Raw genomic sequence first — 18,835 nt, forward strand, 5'->3', positions numbered from 1 at the left:
TTTACTGAAATACAAGAATGTTCTGCTTTTACTGCTCAGAGCTCCCAGTACCCAGATATTTGTTTTACACATTTTCCCCATTAGAAAATGAAACATAGCAATTAGAAGCCAACCCAGATTGTTCTGCATTTAGGGGTTTTCACATATCTACTTGATAATTTTGTATCTGTAGCAGCTTGGGCATAGCAGCCTTAAAGAGTCTTGTTTGGATTGTTGGAATAACGTTTTCCAGTTCAAAGTAACTGTTAGAATGGTAAAAAAAAAAAAAAAACAAAAACAAAAACAAAAACAAAAACAATGCGTCGCAAAACTCAAGTCTATTAGCCTTGCCGTTCACACCTGCAGTTTCTCTCTATCCAGGTGTGGGGTTAATGCAAGCACCTCAGGTATATTTTCAGGGATTCTTTAGGAAAAAGGATAAAAAAGAGAGAGAGAGAGAAACCCAAGATGCCTAATCAGAAATTACCTTACTGGTAGTAAAACCCAAATTCATGAGAATGTATAAAAATAGATTTCTTTTAAATGCCAGGGAAGAGATTTGGAAGCGTTTTGGCAGATTGGGATGCATGGACCGACCTGCGCCAGGTTCTTCTTACGTTAATAAATATTCATTTTGTTTTTTTGGGGGGGAGTCCAAGTACTAAGCAGAGGGTCCTTGTTGTAGAAGTGAGATCTATTTCCACAGTGAGAAATTTGAGAAATTCGAATTCTTAAATACCAGGTATTCTTTTCTAAAAATGTAACTCTTTCCTCGCAATTCAAACGGTGCAGGGGGACAGCTGCTCCTGGAGATGGATTCAGCCACGGCCTTTTCTTCTCTCGTGCAGCTAAGCCAAGCCAGGTATGAAAACGGTGCTCCCTTCCCCTTCTCAGACATCTTGTTTTTCTTTCTTGGACACACAGAGAAAGCTTCATTCAATATTGATAGTGTTTTGATATATTAAAATCGAGAGCAAGTCAGAAATCTTATATACAATGTACGCAGATGTCAGTTTTTCCTGGTTTCGCCATTTTTGACCAAAAGCGTCAATATTTTACAGGGATTTCTTTTCCCTTCAAAGCCTGCAAGAAGTCCAGTTCTCACAGAATGCATGTCCAGTTGGTACTGAAACGGTTCCCCCCAACATGTCTGTGGAGATCGCGTTATTAATATTATTTGAAAAAAATCTACTTACCACTTGTGTTCAATTTAGCAAATTTGGAGCTTGAAAAAAAATCTCAAAATGATTTTCCTTCATCTGGCAGAGAGTAACATTGTTCATAATAAGTAAAAATAAATGTTTTGCCATTCTAAGAAATAATTTAAATAAACTAGAAGATATATTTCAAACAATATAGTTCATTTAAATTTATTTGAAAGACAAGGTAAAGAGAGAGAGAGGGAGAGATGGAGAGACAGACCTCAGTTGCAGCTGTTCCAAAGATTTCGGGTACAAATGTTCTTTCATTCCTTTGCATGATTTTGATAAAATTAGGTCAAAGAAATGTTCATTTGAAAACAGTGCTTTGTCATATTATCTACAACACATGTCTAGCAAATTTATGAATCCAGCATTCATCTGCGTGAAGTTTCAAATCCTAATGAATGGTTTAGACAGCATTGTCATCAATTTTCCGCAGGTGCAGCTGAGGCAATCAGTCAATTCAATCAAAAGCCTCCGTCAACTTGCGTGGCGCTGTCATTTTTTACATTCGGATTGCTGAAATTAACAAAAACGATCCCTCCCTGAATGCCGTTACACCCCTCCTGCCTTTGAGTGGCGCTTTTGAGCAACGCTTGCCGCTCGCCGTGCTGCAAGATCTCGCAGCATTTTTTTTAACTTTATACTAACATAATATTTCTTTTGTGATATTATGGAGATAAAATTGCACTGTGTGTTTTAACACACATTACAACAACCTCTTAAGGCAAAAAAGTAAATTCATGCAAATGAGTTATAGAAAGTGAAAAAGATTTCTTGTTCGGTGCCGTGCGCGGTGGGACCCGGCGCTGGGAAACACTCCAGTTGCCAGGTTCTGAACTTCCTCGTCCCTTCTTCTGTCAGGCTGTGCAATAGATTGCAATGCGGGCTCTCAAGTTTGGAACTGTTGCTTTAAGATTTAAGAACCAGGCCACCTGGTTGCCTTTATCTTGTGTTTCCTCTGGGGTTACCTTCCACTGCCTTCCAGCAGTCTCTAGAAATCTCCAGGGTGGACTTTACTGGTGTCGGGAGAGGCACGTTTTATTGCAACCTGGGTGATGAGAATTCTCTTCCTATCATTGCAAGCTATTGAGCTCCTTCTCCTCAAAGGGTTAACTCCTTCAAACCCTGCCACTTACCTTAAAAGAGTTAAAGATCCTAAGAAAGAAAAGCTTTGGCTTTTTAACTCATTGAAAAATAACCTTGTTTCCAAAACTCTATGGTCTAAGAAGGATTTCAGCAGTGCCAGTGAGGTAAAGAGAAAACTGCAAGAGACACTCTGCATATGGCGAAGATGAACACTCCTGTCTTCTGTCTCCTAAGAACACTACCAGGTTCCTTCTAAATCTTTAAAATATATGGACAGACAGAAAGCACTTAGCATCAGTTTCTCCATGATGAATAGAGTTAACCTTTGTAGTTCGCCAAAAGTCAGTAAGTTTTTCTTTCCCATTTGTTTCAGTCGAACGACGAGTAGAAATGCAGGTAGGACCAGATAAACTCACATTGTCTCGGCCTTTTTGCTTAATGACAGCAGCCGACTGCTTACAGCAGCTGGCAAAAGAGACGTGCTAATATTAACTTATTTAAATAATCAGGTTACATGTAGTGACAGACGCACTCAAATTTATTAAAGTGGCTTGAAAAATATTTAGATGCCTTTCCTTTGCAGACGTCATGAATGGTCAATTGCCCCAACATTTCTGTGGCTGCATTAAAAAATACACTTGGTTTCTAGAAGAATGCAAATTCCAAGGAATATAATAAAAATGTTCTTTTAAATAACTAGTTATGTCACTTTGCAAATAGCTTTGATGTAGCATTCCTGCCTGCATAAAGTTGAAGCTACATCTGTGTCAGCCGTACCTGCGTTTATGATACCTTCCCTGAGAGAGCAATTAGGGGCTGGTGAGGGCTGGAGTTCTAGCTAATATTTGAAACTACATGTGCATCTGCAAGCTAAAGGGGGAAAAAGGACTGTGATCATCTGTGAATAGAGAAAAGAATTCTAACAACTCGTACCTTTTAGACACTTGATAAAAAATGTGATTGGGGGTGCCTGGAGAGTCTCAAGGGAGTGGCTTTTCCGCTGAGAAATGAAGACTGCCACATAGCCACCAGCTGGGCTTGCTATAGGAAGCTTACAATTCGGCTCTCTTCAGTGGAGTTTGAAGTTAAATGGTCCTGTCTGTTTCTTCTCTTGTTTGTGTCACTTGTTAAAGATGCCTTGAAATGCACCATTATAGTTTCTTTTTAGTTGATTGTAACAGAACTAAGCTAGTCATCTTGCATTTTGGCTACCTCTAATTTCCTATAAGGGCCCATGGAATAGATCTTTTCTTTTCTTTTCTTTTTTTAATTCTCAAATATAAAAACATTTGACTTGCTATTACTCTTAATGTAACTGTAGATCTTGTAATAAAAGGTGAAGTGAAATGGAGTGTCCATAAATCAAGAAAATGAATGCACAGGAAAGAACTAACGATACATATAGTCAAAAATACGTGTAGCCTTAAAGGAGATGCTCGGCATTGTGTGTGTGTTTTAATATTATGCTTTTCATTAGGCTGGACTCTGTTTTACAGGGAAGACAAGTATTTCCATATTTGAATTTTTCTTTCTCTCTTCCAATCCAAAAGAGAATTTCTTATGTTGTTGTTGTTGTTAGTTTCTTTCTGAAAGGGAAAGAAATTAACATCCCTTTCCCCCCATGAATGTATGTGGTGAAAAGCTTGCAGGCTGTTTTGACGAAGCATGCAAAATGTTTTATTAATCAGAGTAATAGAGTAGAAATGAAGGCAGTACGTCTTTAAAAGTGCCTGGGTGTCCAGGTACGCGGGGAGATCCGTAAAACTGTTGACCAAGCACAATGTACGTAGACAAATGTCTTCTCATTGTGTGATGCGTGAAGGCCATGATAGATGGCTTCTAACAACAAAGCGTGGCCACAGAGACAAAATTAGTGTTGTTTTAATTACCAGTGTCTGTAATGTTATCTATCCATAACTGCCTGAAATAGACCGTCACAGAGGGTCAGAAGGCGACCCGAGCTCATACTTCCACACACAGCTTCCTTATCGGTTCTGGAGTTGTAACAGCAGTGTGCTTAAAAAAAAAAAAAAAAAAAAAAAAAAAAAAAAAGAAAATAAAAGAAAAGAAAAAGAAGAAAAGAAAAAGTTTAATTCTTCACTTGAAACATTTATTTATAAGAAAAAAATTGTTTCTTGTTTAAGGGAAGTGCCTTTATCTTTTTCTTTGAAAGCAGATCTTATTAAATGCTATTTGGAGGTCAGAGTAATGGGCAGAAAATGGGACTGGCCTTGACATTCTTCAACGAAAGTTTACACTCTCGGAGCGGTGTTTTTTGTCAGTCACAAATAGCATTATGACACTAATAGGAAAGAAGGTTCTTTATTTTTGAAACCTCCTTGAGCTGAGATGGGCTGCTCTTCAGACATTAGTAAGTGTGTATATTGTGAAGATGAAGTATCCCTTACTTTCTGAGCTTGCGGGAGATGAAAGATAGGCCAGTTTTTGAAAATGGCCTGCGTGGCACATGCTATAAATGAGCAGGGAAAGCAATCGAGCTAATAGATTACAGTAATTATCCAATCTTTGGCTAGTTTGTATTGGCAAACTATAAATACAGTACACATTAGAACAAGGTGCTTTCAGAATGTACATGAAAGGTCATTGTAATTTGCAAGTCGCTAGTCATTAGAATATGCTAAAAACCATTGCTTCAGGGCTCAGATTTTAATGATGAATACATTGATTATTAAGTAGCAGAGGAAAAATGTACAAGAGCGGCTGTGGTGTAATGATAGGTCGCTTTATTTTGGGAAGGAAATCAACTCAGCTTCAGAATGCAGGCATTGAGGAATATAATTGCAGTGAGGAAAATTCCTCAGAGGAGCTTGGCACATATTAAAAGCAAAAACTTGAGACATGTTTGTGATAAGATTACTAATAAATCTCTGGTAAGTCTTAGACTCCTGACAATAATACAGCAACAGAGTACTTCATCTTCTCCAAGCTTTAGAATTTAAGATCAGTCACAAACAATCTAAATTACGACTGATACTAGGCAGATGCAGTACTGGACGATGTTGCTTGTCATAAATCTCTCGTTCCTTATATGCAAATTAAACTCCATTTTAAAAGATAATTTTTCACATGGTGATCGCCTTTATTTGCGAAACGCTGGTGATTTTTAATGGGGAGAGAGAAAAAGCCAGGCTCTACATCCGGGAATGATTTCGTGCAAGAGGGGAGGCAGGAGCCTGTCATCTGGATGCTTCGGGTGGGGCACCTTAACCGGCTTTGGAGAGAAGTTAGGGACCAAGTTGGGCTTAAATACAGCCATGCTGTGCCTAGAAGCTGCCTTGGCTGCTGGCTGCAAGAGGAAGTCCCTGGGTTGCATCTGTGTTGCAAGGCTTTCTGACTTTTATATTTCAGAGTGGTGTGCCTGTTTCTGCTTGTTCTGGGATGAAGGCATTTTCTCTGACAGTCACCCGCCTCCTGCCCTCCCCCTGCCCTGTTCTGTCTCTGCTGAGGAGTTCACCCTCTGCCCCTTGAACCTCATTTCTCCCAGCTGGCTATGGGCCGAAACCTGGAGTAACTCCTCACATGGCTGTCCTGGGTATCTTTTCCAAAAGAAGTCAACATGGAAATGGCCTGTAGTCCTGAGTCCTGTACCAACCGTTATCACTTGTTTTTTTTTTTTCTTCATTTTAAGAGCAAAGCAGCAGCTTACCTCTGGGTCCTGATAGATAGAGAGGAAATGGCTTGCTTTTCCTCATCACAGTCTGTACTCATGAAATGTTTGTCTCTGAAGCCCTGAATTTTTACTGCAGGGCTGTTGATAGGAAACTTGGAAAGAATAAAAAAAAAAATTTAAAGAGTGGGAAGCACCTGACTTTTCTGAAATCCATCACTCCGCTACGTCATCCATGGACCTCGAGGTTTATAGGAGATGCTCGGCCTCTTTGTTGAAGCCACAGGGCAGTGAGGCCAGGTGTGTTGAAGGCCTTTCCAGGGCCCCAGAGACAGGGATGCTGGCTGGCATTTATCTGGCAAAAGAGTAAAGCAAAGGGATTTTCACACTGTACTGGGTTCACTGGGGTAGTTTGGGGGCAGGGTGCTTGGGATAATCTTATTCTATATACACCTCCAAGGAAATATCGGGACCAAGGGGCCAGGTGGCCAAGTGTTTTTTAACGAGTAGCAGCACCACCTTGGAAATCTGGGTCCAATCAGAGGTTGGGCAAATTCTTCTTTTCCCCTGGTGCTATCAGGATGGAACTCCTACTATTTTTCTGTTGTTTTCTTGGAAATACATTGGCAGGTCCCAGAGAAGTGTTGGGAAGTCTGTATTTGTGCTTCCTTTTGTCTTTCTGTCGTTCTACCCCCACACCCTGAACACACACACACTCTCTCTCTCTCCCCCACCCCGCTCTCCCCTCCTTGCTCTCGTCTCTCTCCACATCCTCTCCAAATTAACAAACTTAAAACAAAAAGCAAGTGCTTGTTGATCAGTGCTGAGGAAACCTGCTCCAGGAGGAAGGGACTAGTGGCTCCTTGGGGGCAGAGGCGGTGGGAACCAGGTGGAGCGGCACATCCCTCTGGGTCCTGTGTAGCTAGTCATTTTATCAGCCTGTGCATTAAGGGGCAACACCACACAAGGGTAAGAGTATAAACATGCTTTACAATTCTCAGCTCCCTAGCATAAGAATACTTCCTGCGTGGATGTAAATTTACAACAGGTGCTTATCAAATGTGAAAATGCTTGCAAATCAGAAACAAACTTAAGGGTGAACATATCTCGGTGACGGCTTTTGCAACGGCTGTGCTTGATGTTGGGCTATAATGTTGTTTCTCTTTAGTTTCTACATGAAGTGTCTTTCCATGGTTTGCCACAGGGAGAATGATGATGGCTGAGCCTCAGACACTGGTGTGAAGATGCAGATTTGTTTAATGAAATCCGTATTTACCATTGGGTTACAAACACAGCTAATATGCCCTACATTCAAAGGAGAGATCTTCACTCTGAGAACTAATATTTTCATTAATTGTGTCTTTCTACCAGAAGGCAGACATCATCTAACCATCTTTGCAGCATAACTGCACCTGTGATAGAAACGTTTTTCAACCGTCCCATTCTCGATGACTAAAATGTGTTGTATTGGTAACATAAGGCAATAGCTTCTTTTCTTGATTTGCCTGTCCTAAGTGGTGAATTCTCCAGTATAATCGGGCTGCGTGTGCTTTTTCTGAATTGCACTTTTTGTTTTGCAGTTTTAAAATAGTCCCCACCCTTTTGCCCCCCAAATCTTTCAGGTTTGCTTGTAAGATGTACTTGTTGTGCAGGAAGTAATTAGCCTGTTACAGAGATATTAATTAACATGTTGAAAATGTTTTCTTTATTAATGAGAAATTCACACATTCTATTTAAATTAATTTGTATAGTTTAAAATTAATTTATCGTGGCCTTTGATGACCTCAGATCTACGAAGACAAAACTGGAGTATTGTACTAACTGTTAAACCATTCATTAAACATTTTATGCAAATAGTGTTTGTTTATAAACAAATTAACTGCAAGGATTTTCAAAACAGGTGCTGTGTTGTGAATGCGTACTAAATGATGTGGTACTGAAAGAATTAATTAGACCTTCAAATGTAATTAGTTGCAATAATTTGCGTGATTAGCGGCTTGGTTAAGAAGTAAGACACACACATTGTAATGCATGGGAGAGTCACTGCAGTAGCTTTGTTTTTCATATGGTGAGGATGAGTCTTCTCCATGTTTAGGAAATTTTTCAAAAAATTGCTGACATAGCTGCAGTTAATTGCCAAGTATCCTGTGGGGGGTAATGTTGTTGTTGTCGTCTTTTTTTCCCTCTTTCTCCCTTGGCTTCTTGCAATGCATAGCCACTGGATGCAGTGCTGTTTATTTGCACCTTTATGAATTTTTAAAAGAGAAAGTTGTTAACCCCAGATCTTTTCATCCCCAGAGGATATGACAATACTTAACACTTTGAGGGTTAAAAGACAGTACACAATTATTATAAGCCAAATGAAACATGTCCTGCATTTCAAGAGCGGCTGTTATCGCTCAGGGAATAGCGACAGTCATTTTTTTCTTGACGTTGCAGTGGAAGTGTCTCTTCTGTTCTTTCAGAAGATGGGCTGCCACTGTGAACAGTTTAGTCCGATGGGCCACGGAAACTGGTCCTTGTCACTGCTGATGGCTTGTTTACATGTGGCTGTTGTTCTAGAGGCAAGGCCATTGAGATCCCTGGAACCACAGCTTTGAGATGGATTTATTCTCTAAGGCCATGTTGCTGTGAGATGGTGCTCAATGTCTTAGGGACCCTCAGACCTCTAACCTCTATGCTGAGACCCTCCATAGTACGGTCCTGCTTTAAAGGATCCTGGTGAAAAATAGACCAGAGTGATTTCATTTCTTCATTTGTTCAGAAATATTCATTGTGTGCTCACGAGGCACCAAGGCCCTGTTTTAGGCTCCGGGGGGATGCGGTAGTGACTCATATAGATGATGTCCTTTTCTCGTGCAGCTTCATTGGGTGCAAAGGCAAACAACCAGGTGCCAAGTCTCAGACAATTTCAACTATGAAGAAATAGGAACTTGGCTGATTTCTCCTTATTTAAGTACACAATTCCTGTTGACGCACCTTTGAACAACTGTCACTCTTGTGCCCTCACTGGACAATAGTGACATCCTGTACTGGAGGAGACGGGATTGAGGGAAGGGTAGTTGGTTAAAGGGTGAGCCAGAGTTCTAAAATAAGCCTGTTGTGTGCCTGTGTGTGTGTGTGTGTGTGTGTGTGTGTGTGTGTGATGTATCCTGCTGTTCCCGAAACCTACTAAATGACAGAAAGACTGGAAATGCACGGTTTCACTGGTTTCACATTTTATGAAGGCTCCTTTACCCAGGGGGAGAGTTGAATTAGCTCGTCCCTTCCCTACCACACTGAATGACCTTGGGCAGGGCTGGGGTGAAATCTGATTTCCCTTCCAGCTCTAGATATCAAGGATTCTACTCTCGGCCTTGGAGAGGTTGAGGATCTAGAGACAAAAAAACTTGTGAGTTTCCGTAAGACCACAGCTTTTCCTCCTCTGAATTTCTTGGCGGTGTTTGATTCCGTTCATCCTCATTTTCAGCTGGTGTTTGCAAAGCAGTCTTTAAAATAGGCCCTTTTTGGATGATGTTTGAACTTGAACAAAATTAACATTTGCGTGTCATCAGTAGCCGCAGTGCATCATTCTGGGCAGTGAAGGATGAAAAGTCAAGAATGTGGGCCGCTTGATTAAAATGAACAATCCAGGAAAGTTCGGAAAGATGGATACGGAGAGCTCGCCTGCTAATTTATGTGGACTCGATTCCAATTGCAAAGGAACATTTTTTTCCCCTTTGAAACTTTTAAGAAATTAGATTTTAAAGCTGAACTGGTGCACCACTCAACTTAAAATAGAAGAGAATTTGATTTTATGTGGTGCCTTTCACATTCCTGCACTCTATATAATAGCACACATCAGAGCTCCTGGCTGCAGGGTGGCTGGCAGGCCGGGCTAGGTTGAATGATTTCCTAAGAAGGGGATGAACAACCATCCCCTTTGCAAAATACTTGGAAAGAGCTTCCTGTGGGGTTTTAAAGCTTCTCTCTTCGGGGCCTTTGCACATTTTCTCCCTCCCTGGACTGTGAACATGGAGCAAATATTTACTGGGGTCTTAGGAGCTCTGCACACAAATTGTCCTCTGTGTGCAAATACCATCCTAAATATTTACTGGGACCTTAGCACCTCTGCCCACAAATTGTCCTCTGCATGCAGATATTATCCCGTCCTAGAAGATTCAACTAGAATATTGTTTCCTACTCCCCAAGGTAACGTTAATAGTTCCTTCCTCTGAAGTAACCTCTACAGTAGTATTATCAATTATTGGGCTCTGTTGTGTGTGTCCTTAGGAAAATGAGTGCCCTTGACTGAGCCTCACCTGCACATTGGAGCCATGCATACAATTGCCTGAAGGTAGAGGGAGAAAGCTCAAACTTAATGCCCAGCGTGCAGGCTCCTGATAAAAGTCAACATACCCTCTTGCTTCCTCTACTCCTGCATGGGGAGGAGTGCTGATGAGCAGACAACAGGCAAATGAAACCTATCTCCCTGCCCACAGGCTAGAAGGGGACTGGCAACAAGTCATGGACGGTCCCATATGTCAGCTATTCTTGAGTTCCCAACTGATTGCAATAGCTACTGTCTTTTGAGAACAGACACATTGTTCACATATTACCAAGCAAGACCCAAATAGAGACCTAACTGTTCTCCTTACTGGTGTATGTATGACTTCTCTTATGAGCCTCAGTTTCCCCAATTGTGAAATGAGCCGTTCTGGTGCATTAGGGCTCCTTTCCATGCTGATACTTTAGGAACCTGTATTTGGCTTTGAAATAATTATAGAATCAGGAGATAAATTAGACCAAGATATTTCCTTTGCCCTACGAATTTTTTTTTTTTTTACAGATTCAGTTTGAGTTATATTCTGTCTCTCTCTCCCTCCAGTGTGATATATGAAAAAACAGACTTTAAAATGGATCTTGTAGAATAATATTTGGATTAGAACAGAATGCTATTCAAATATGCGTTCAGGTGATTTCTGCTTAAGCATGTTTTGGGTAAAAAAGTTAAAAATGGGGAGATTCCCTTAGACTTAGGGAGCTGGAGCTGGAGGTAAGTTGCGAGGAAGGAGGAAGTGGCTCTCCAGAGGAATCTAGGATGTCTCTGAGGGTCTCACTACTCTGGATACAGAAATGGTGGCTCTGTGGTAGAGGACTTGAGCAATGTTAAAAACGAGGAAATAATCTGAGCAACCACAATGATTAATACAACACTCGTCTTCAAAGAGCCATGAGATCTTTAGTATCTACAAAATATATGAGGCTTCAGTTGAAGTTTTTATCAGAGAGATGCAGCTGGGGTTTTATTTCATCTTCACTCAGCTGAAGGCAACCTTGAGGGCTGGATGGAAGGGGGTTGAGGTGGGCGGAGAGAGGTCTGAGGATAGAGAAGCAATATCCCAGCATAGGTACCTCGGGAAGCTTGGCGTTCTGTGTTGGCATACAGAAAAGTACAACAGGGGGCTTGTTTGGTGTCAGATACTGCTGGCTTGAATGGTATCAGTCCTGGGTGTCACTCTCACCTCTACCACTGACCTCTCCCAGCCTCAGTTTCCTCCTTTTTTTTTTTTTTTTTTTTTGAGATGAGGTCTCCCTCTGTTGCTCAGGCTGGAGTGCAGCGGTGTGATCTCAGCTCACTGCAACCTCAGCCTCCCGGGTTCAAGCTATCCTCCTGCCTCAACCTCTCCAGTAGCTGGGATTACAGGCATGTGCCATGATGCCTGACTAATTTTTGTATTTTTAGTAGAGACAGAGTTTCACCATGTTGGCCAGGCTGGTCTCAAACTTCTGACCTCGGGTGATCCACCTGCCTTGGCTTTCCAAAGTGTTGGGATTGCATGTGTGAGCCACTGCTCCTGGTCAATTTCCTCCTTTGAATACTGGTAATGTATAAGCCCTACTGTGCAGGTTTTTTTTTTTTTTTTTTTTTTTGAGGACTGGAGAGAACCTAGGGCAGGGTCCTATGCATAAGAGGAAGTCACCTGAACACATATTTGAACAGCATTCTGTCCTAATAGCATTCTGCCCTAGACAGTGCTTGCAGAGAACAGACACTCAACAAGTGTATGTGAATGTGCATAGTAACGTTATTCCCTCGGGTTTTCAAGTGCACATTTCAGTTTGAGGCCTGGCCCTTCCCTGTTTTCTCTCTCCACTCTGTTTTGAAGAGCTCATTGCTTTTCGAAGGAGCTGTTGATGGACTGTGTTATGTTGTAGGTTCCAGCCTGAACATCTCCAAGTAACAATTTTGGAAGCACACACACATATACAAAGAAGTTAGAGGTGTGAGAAGACTAGCACTGGAGAGAGGCTCAAAGAAGAGGCCACGCCATCTGATTCGTGTAAGAATTCACTGATCCTGTCTCCAGGAGGGACTTAGGGTCGGCATTCCTTCGTTTGGTCAGTTTTCCTGGAAGGTGAGGGGTGAACCCATCCAGGGCAGTGCCGTTGCCAAGCAGTGTGTTTTTACTTGGAAATTGCTTTCCACATCTGAGGCACAGTGATGACTCATCTGACTCTCGCTTTTCAACTCATTTCCTCTGGGGCAATTCTCTCTGGAGCCCGTGCCCAGATGTTTTTTTTTTTTTTTCTCACCATTGGCAAGATGGAAGGGATGCTGGAGAAAAAGTTTTTCCGGTTCCCAAGCATCAGCAAATTCAAGTGAGCGTCCAAAGGTAATTGTATTAGGCAACATACTAGTCTTACTCTAATGGTCTTACGAGCCCCAATGATAAAGTGTGTACGTTCCAATGATTATAGGAATTTTATTTTCATCTGGTTTTTATATTGCTATAAATATTTTGCATTTACCAAATAAAGTGGTTGCTATGTAGAGATCATAACTTCTGAGACCTAAATTTGCTTCAGATGATAGGCAAATTATAGAGTACAATATGTGATCAAACAGCAGTACGGAAAACTTAAATAGAGTGAGCCCTGAGGACGAAGCCTGCTGAAAACTATGGGGGATGGAATAAATGGGGGTTTTAGCAAAGCTATCGCTGATTCCAGCAGATAAATTATGCTCTGCCTTTTTGTATCTCTTTGGGACTGTACTACATAAATTATGACCAAATATAATTTAGGCTATCAGCCTATATTTCTGAACATCCATCTTGTACATTTTAAGTACAAAATTACCATTTTGCAGAAGTATAAAATTGAGACAAATTTTTTTCCATCTGTGCATTTAACTTCTGCATACTTTATAGCAGCTAACGGGTTCGAGAGGACCTCATTACCATCCGGAGGGGACGTTAGCCCCGCGACTATATAACTGTATTAAGATCTACATAAACGGGAATAAAGTTCGAGGGACAGTGGAATGTGGAATTATATATTCTTTCTTAAATGGAGATGTAACTTTTATATAAAACTGCTCGTCGCTGCTTTTCTGAATAAAAGTCGCTGTGTATACATTCAAACTTCCTGATGGAGGAGGCTGTGTTTAGGAAAACTCCTTTCAAAACATGCAGAAAAGGGCAGGCTCTTGGTGGCAAAGTGGACCTTCCAGAGATCCCTTGGCCGTGGGAGCGATGATCTGGTCTTGAACTCTGACGTGGCCCACGGAGATGACAGTGACTTCTTGGAGCCTCATTCTACTGCCCCCCAAGTACCGCCTCCTCAGATTTCTGAGTGATATGAGTGGTCAAGTCAGACAGGGCCTTGCCCACCCATCAGGGTTGAGGCTCCCTCGAATGACTTCACCTCACTGGCTTCTCGGGAGGCCTGGGTCTGGGTCGGGGACTGCACTGGACTATGAAGCAATGAGAACAGGCAGGGATTTGGGGGGCGGGGGACCAAGTTCACTTTTCCTGACAGTTGCAGGTCTTCTGAGGGTGCTTGGCAAACCTTTGGCCAGGGACTGGGGCAGCCCAGGTTTCTTCCATGCAGACCTGGGTTCTTCACAACCCAGGGTAACATTGCTCTGACAACTGTTGTTGCATCTGAGGACAAGTTTTCTACTTTTGAGCTTGCAGCATCGTTTGAGCTGGAATGGAGCCTCTCGCAGCTCTTAGCATGGCGCAGTGGGAGGTGCAGGTGGCAGGGGGATGTTAAGACTTTGCACCCTTTGTACCAACTGGACAGCACTGTTTAATCCTCACCTCATGTCCCGTCACTCCTTTATAGACAGCAGTTAGTTTTTGAAAGATCTTAGAGAATTTCTTCCCTTAATCTTCTTTTGCTTCTATGTATGATTCATTTTCCCCTCTCCCTTAAACTAGTTTTTTTTTTTTCTTTTTCCCTTGTCTTTTCTCTGCTCCTGGGTGTGCGTCTTTTCCCTTCCATTTCATCTGTTGTTCTGCCTGTCTTCTTTCTCACCCTCCCCCGATGGCCAAATTGCAGAATGAACTTATATTTCAGCCAAACAAGGTGGCTTGTTGGTCTACTTGATGTGAGGTGTTGCAAGCTTAGTCCCTCAAGAGGCTGCAATCCAAGTGAAGAGCGGCTGACCAAGTGCACAGAGAACAGACAGTCAGGGCTTCCGTCTAGCCGGAGGTCTGGGCATCAGTCACTGCTGTGGAATGTTCGGAGATGGGAGTGATGATACCAGACATGGATAGAAGTTATCGCACAGGTCAAATAACAGGACAGATCCCTGTTTCCTCACCTGCTTTGGGAAAATACTACAGTGAAAGAAGGGCTTATGCAGAGACGGGTGCCTGTCTCTGCTCTACAGGAGTGGCTTCGGAAGTCCCAGCTCTGTTTGGTGGTTGAGCACACTGCTCTAAGAAGGCATCAAAAGGAACTTCTTTCATGGGTAAGGTCTGGTCATGTTTACAATGGAAGATTCCTCCTTTCTTTGAGACAGAGTTTTGCTATGTCACCCAGGCTGGAGTGTAGCGGCTGCAGTGGTGCGATCTCAGCTCACTGCAACCTCTGCCTCCCGGGTTCAAGAGATTATTGTGCCTCAGCCTCCTGAGTAGCTGGGATTATAGGCATGTGCCACCGTATCTGGCCAATTTTTGTATTTTTAGTAGAGATGGGCTTTTGCCATGTTTGCTAGGCTGGTCTTGAACTCGTGACCTCAAGTGATCCACCCACCTCAGCCTCCCAAAGTGCTGGGATTACAGACATGAGCCACTGCACCCAGCTACAGATTTCTCATTTTTCATACGGGAAAATTCATAGGGGTACCTGGGGGGCTGTATCCAGGGCTGGCTCTCCTGAAGGCGCTCAGAGCTCACTGTAGTCTTGACACTGTCTTGGGTTCCCCAAATCCAGGGAAAATGCATCCAGCAGGAGAACTTCGACTCTTTCCATCACTGAGGAAGTGACTGGCAAAGGAGGCGACAAGAGGCAGACGCATTGAGACGTGGGAACCAGGATCTATCAAGCCCGGGTGTCCCAGCCTCGGGCAGGGATGTCCACTCAATCATCCCCTCATTAGCTATTCAGTCAATGTCCATTGAGGACCTACTGTGAGCCAGGCAGGTTCTACTTCAGTGACTAAGATACACCTATACCTTGCAGATCACCAGATAACAAGCAAGCAGTACAATACATAAATTTAAAAACTTCTAGTTGGTGATAACTAGAAGACTAGCATTGGAGAGAGGCTCAAAGAAGAGGCCATGTCATCTGATTTGTTTAGGAATTCCCTGATCTTGGCTCCAGGAGGGACTTAGGGTCAGCACTCCTTGGTTTGGTCAGTTTCCCTGGAAGATAAGGTTGAGACTTTCTTCAAAAAACAGAGCAGAGGCATCATTTAGAAAGTGCCTCGAGTTGGCGGCTACACTGGGGTGAGTGGTGGGAAGTCCACTCTGAGGCGGTGACTCCTGGGCTGAAGCCTGTTGGATGAGAAGGAGACGGCCGTGGAAGCGGGGAGCTGCAGAGGGGACCACGTCGGGATGGCCAGCGTGAGGATTGCAAAGACACCACCCCTGCTGGCTCTGTCACCCTCTGGGCTCACTCATGACAGCTCTGAGGGTAACCACAGAAGAGCCTTGAGTCAAATCGGTGAGGAGGCAGGGTGGGATTGTGGTAAATGTCCAATAGATAAGCCTCCTGAGGTTCAGAAGAACTGGTCACTGTCCCAAGGTCACGCAGCGAGTGAGTGACAGAGGGGGTATCTGAACAACAGCTTCCTGGTTAGACTCCCTCCTACTGTTCCTTCTGCATTTTCAAGTCCAGATGGAGTATCCAGGAGGTGCTGCCATAAGAGGCATGTGCTGTGTGTCATTCCCATTCAGGACCTTGTAAACCATGGGCAGCAGTTTTGAGAGTTGAAGCAACATTAAACCTTGAGGAGGATTTGAGAGTTGAAGCAACATCAAACCTGCTTGAAGAGGGTGCTTCTTCCCAGTGGCTGCCTACCACCACTCCCCCAGGTTGTGACACTGCACATTGTAAGGGCTGCCTCATGTCTAGCGGGATGAATATGGGTGGGGACCCTGCCCTGTGCACCGGGGTGCAATGATCCTATGACTCAAGCATGCCCATAAGTTGCCTGCAAATAGTGAGCCCAGAATAGCTGGGGGCTGGCTCTGTCCATACATCAACACTCAACTGCTCTCTTAATGCAGAGCTCGGGTTCAGAACAGGTGCAGGTAGAGATCGGCTTTGAGCAAGGACAGATGGACACCACCACACTGTATCACAGACTCTGTTCATTCCCCCAAAGCCCAAGGTCACACCTTTGGCAGAGCCTGGGTTATCAGAGCTGAGACCAACTCTCACCACCTTCAGGTGCTGGGGAAACTACCCATTCATTTGCTGAGAGAAACACAACTGCCCTGACCTGGAAATGTACCCATTGGCGTTATCAACACTTTATTCTTGTGATGGATCACCCCAGAAAGCCAGGCTGTAATCCGAAACCACACTATCAAATCACCCTGGGAAGCAAGATTGTGGGCCATTGTCATGAGCATATTCTTTTGCTGAAGACAACTGGAGATGTCCAGACAGTTTGGAGCTAAGCCTGAGATCTGTGGGAAGAGCTTGGGTTAGCACCTGGAGTGACAGGTAAAGCTATGGCGGGGGAAACGGGGCAGATTGTCAGTGGAAGCCTGGGGACCACCACCAACCAGGGACAGGTCAAGAATGAGGAAGTCATGGGTGGAGCTGAGCTGGAGTGGTCATGGAGGAAGGAAGAAAACCCGAGGCTAAGGGGGTAGATAGTTTCAAGATGACAGGAGTGTTCAGTGGTGATGAACACAGCAGCTATGTTCAGCCACACAAGGACTGAGGAGTGGGTGTCCATGAGATCTGCCTATGGGAAGGTCACTGATGATGGACTGAGTGAGAGGGAGGAGCTCATCACGTTAAAGGTGGTTAGTTTGTTGGTTTATGGCAGGAGGGCTTTAGCTGGTGGTGATGGGGAGAACAGAGTGGAGGAGAGAGAGGACCGTGGGTGACAGGGAAGAGCAAGGAGGGAAGGTTGGTCGTCAGTGGTTGGTGAGACAGGCAGGAAGGTGTCTCCATGAATGTCGCTAAATTTGTAGGTGGAAGGATGAGGTCATAAGAGCACTGGGAGGAATGAAAGAGGAAGCTGAAAACAGAGGCAGAGAACCCTGATGGAGGGACCCAGGGCACAGCGGAGATGGGGGCCCACATGCAGTGCTACACAGTGGAGAAATTCTTACCATTAGCTCTCAGTCATGTGGGAGGAGGAGGGGCGAGCAGGGTACAATCTCTGTAGGTTTAAGGACAAGGAAGAGATGTAGAATAACTGAGTGCCCAGCTGAGACCAGTGTGTTCTTATGAACCACTGTGGGTTCTGGGCTGTGTGGGAGGGAGGAGCTGCCAGGAGGGACTGATGCAAGGGGCAGGGGGCTGGCGTCACTTTCCTGCAGGTCTCTGGGAAGAAAACCCAGTGTCTGAAGACTGGGAGCAAAGGCGGCTGTGGTCGAGGGGAGGACTGGGGATGTTAGAGTTCTGAGACCCGTCCCTCCACCCTGTGGTGACGACACTATTCTGGGACAGTGCTGGGCGAGGTTGACGGAAGTGGAAGAGCTCGCAGGCTTGAATCCTGGCCTTTCTGCGTGAGATTGAGCGAGATACTTCACCTTTTGGGCTTCCCCAAATGATGGCGGTAATGATGGTGCTTCCATAATAGGATTGTGTTACCATGTGGCAAAGCAGAAGCAAGTCGGAACCCGGAAGAAATGACCCATGTGGTGCCTTAGGCCAGGGCAGTGCTTAATAAATGATTGCCACTATCGTCATCGTCGTCATCATCATGATGTCATAGAACCAGGGCTCTAGAAGGCTCTGTGGCAGGGAGTAGGACGGTAATTAGGAAAGAGGACACGCAGGGCCACAGTAAGAGATGGAAATAAGAGTAAGTTTAGGGGCCGGGTATGGGGAGGAAGCATTGCAGGCCCCCCTGACTGTGTGTGTTATGGAGATGGGAGCTTGTTTGCCTCCAGGTTTCTGATCTAGGCCCAGCCGAGGGTCTGTGGTAGAGCCTGGTCAGGTGTGATGGAGATGGCGAGTGCCTCTGCAGGCGGGGCCTGCTCTGGGTGTGTCTGGAGCATGGATGGACCCGCATGCCTGAATGTACTGCAAGGCAGGGCCATGTGGTGAGGCAGGGATGGGCCACAGGGGAGTTTACCATGTGTAAACCCAAGTGCTGCTTTCTTCTTTGCCCTGTGCCTCAGTTTCCCCACGTGTGGCATAAAGAATTGGAGAAGGTGATGTTTTAGTTCCTTTCTGTACTGCCATTCTCTGATTCCAAGTCTCCCTTTCCTGATGTTTTTCTGAAATGCCACCCCACCCTCTCACACTGAGTGGTGAGAAGCTCAAGTGGACGAAGTCACACAGTTCTATGGGCACCAGGTGCTTCCTCTAACAAAAGGATGGTGCTTCTTTGATGGCTGTGAGTAAACCATTTGCACAGATCAGGGCTGCTGGAATACAGAGTGGAAACACGTTTGGGGGAAATAAGCCCAGTCCTCGAAGAGAGATGGCTGCAAGGTGAATTGTACCCATAGGATGGTGGGGAATGTCC

General features: G+C 44.2%; 1 long non-coding RNA gene across 1 annotated transcript; it reads right to left on the bottom strand.

Annotated features, from left to right (window-relative positions):
* Nucleotides 1-3,923: 3,923 nt before the first annotated feature.
* Nucleotides 3,924-18,037, bottom strand: LOC111553905. Its single transcript, XR_002735112.1, has 3 exons — nt 17,892-18,037; nt 5,938-6,253; nt 3,924-4,286 (listed from the first exon to the last, which is right to left on the bottom strand). It is a non-coding gene; the product is annotated as an uncharacterized LOC111553905 (long non-coding RNA).
* Between the last annotated feature and the right edge of the window lie 798 nt (nt 18,038-18,835).

This window comes from Piliocolobus tephrosceles, chromosome 21, assembly GCF_002776525.5.
Source record: "Piliocolobus tephrosceles isolate RC106 chromosome 21, ASM277652v3, whole genome shotgun sequence".
In the NCBI taxonomy this organism is placed as follows: Eukaryota; Metazoa; Chordata; class Mammalia; order Primates; family Cercopithecidae; genus Piliocolobus; species Piliocolobus tephrosceles.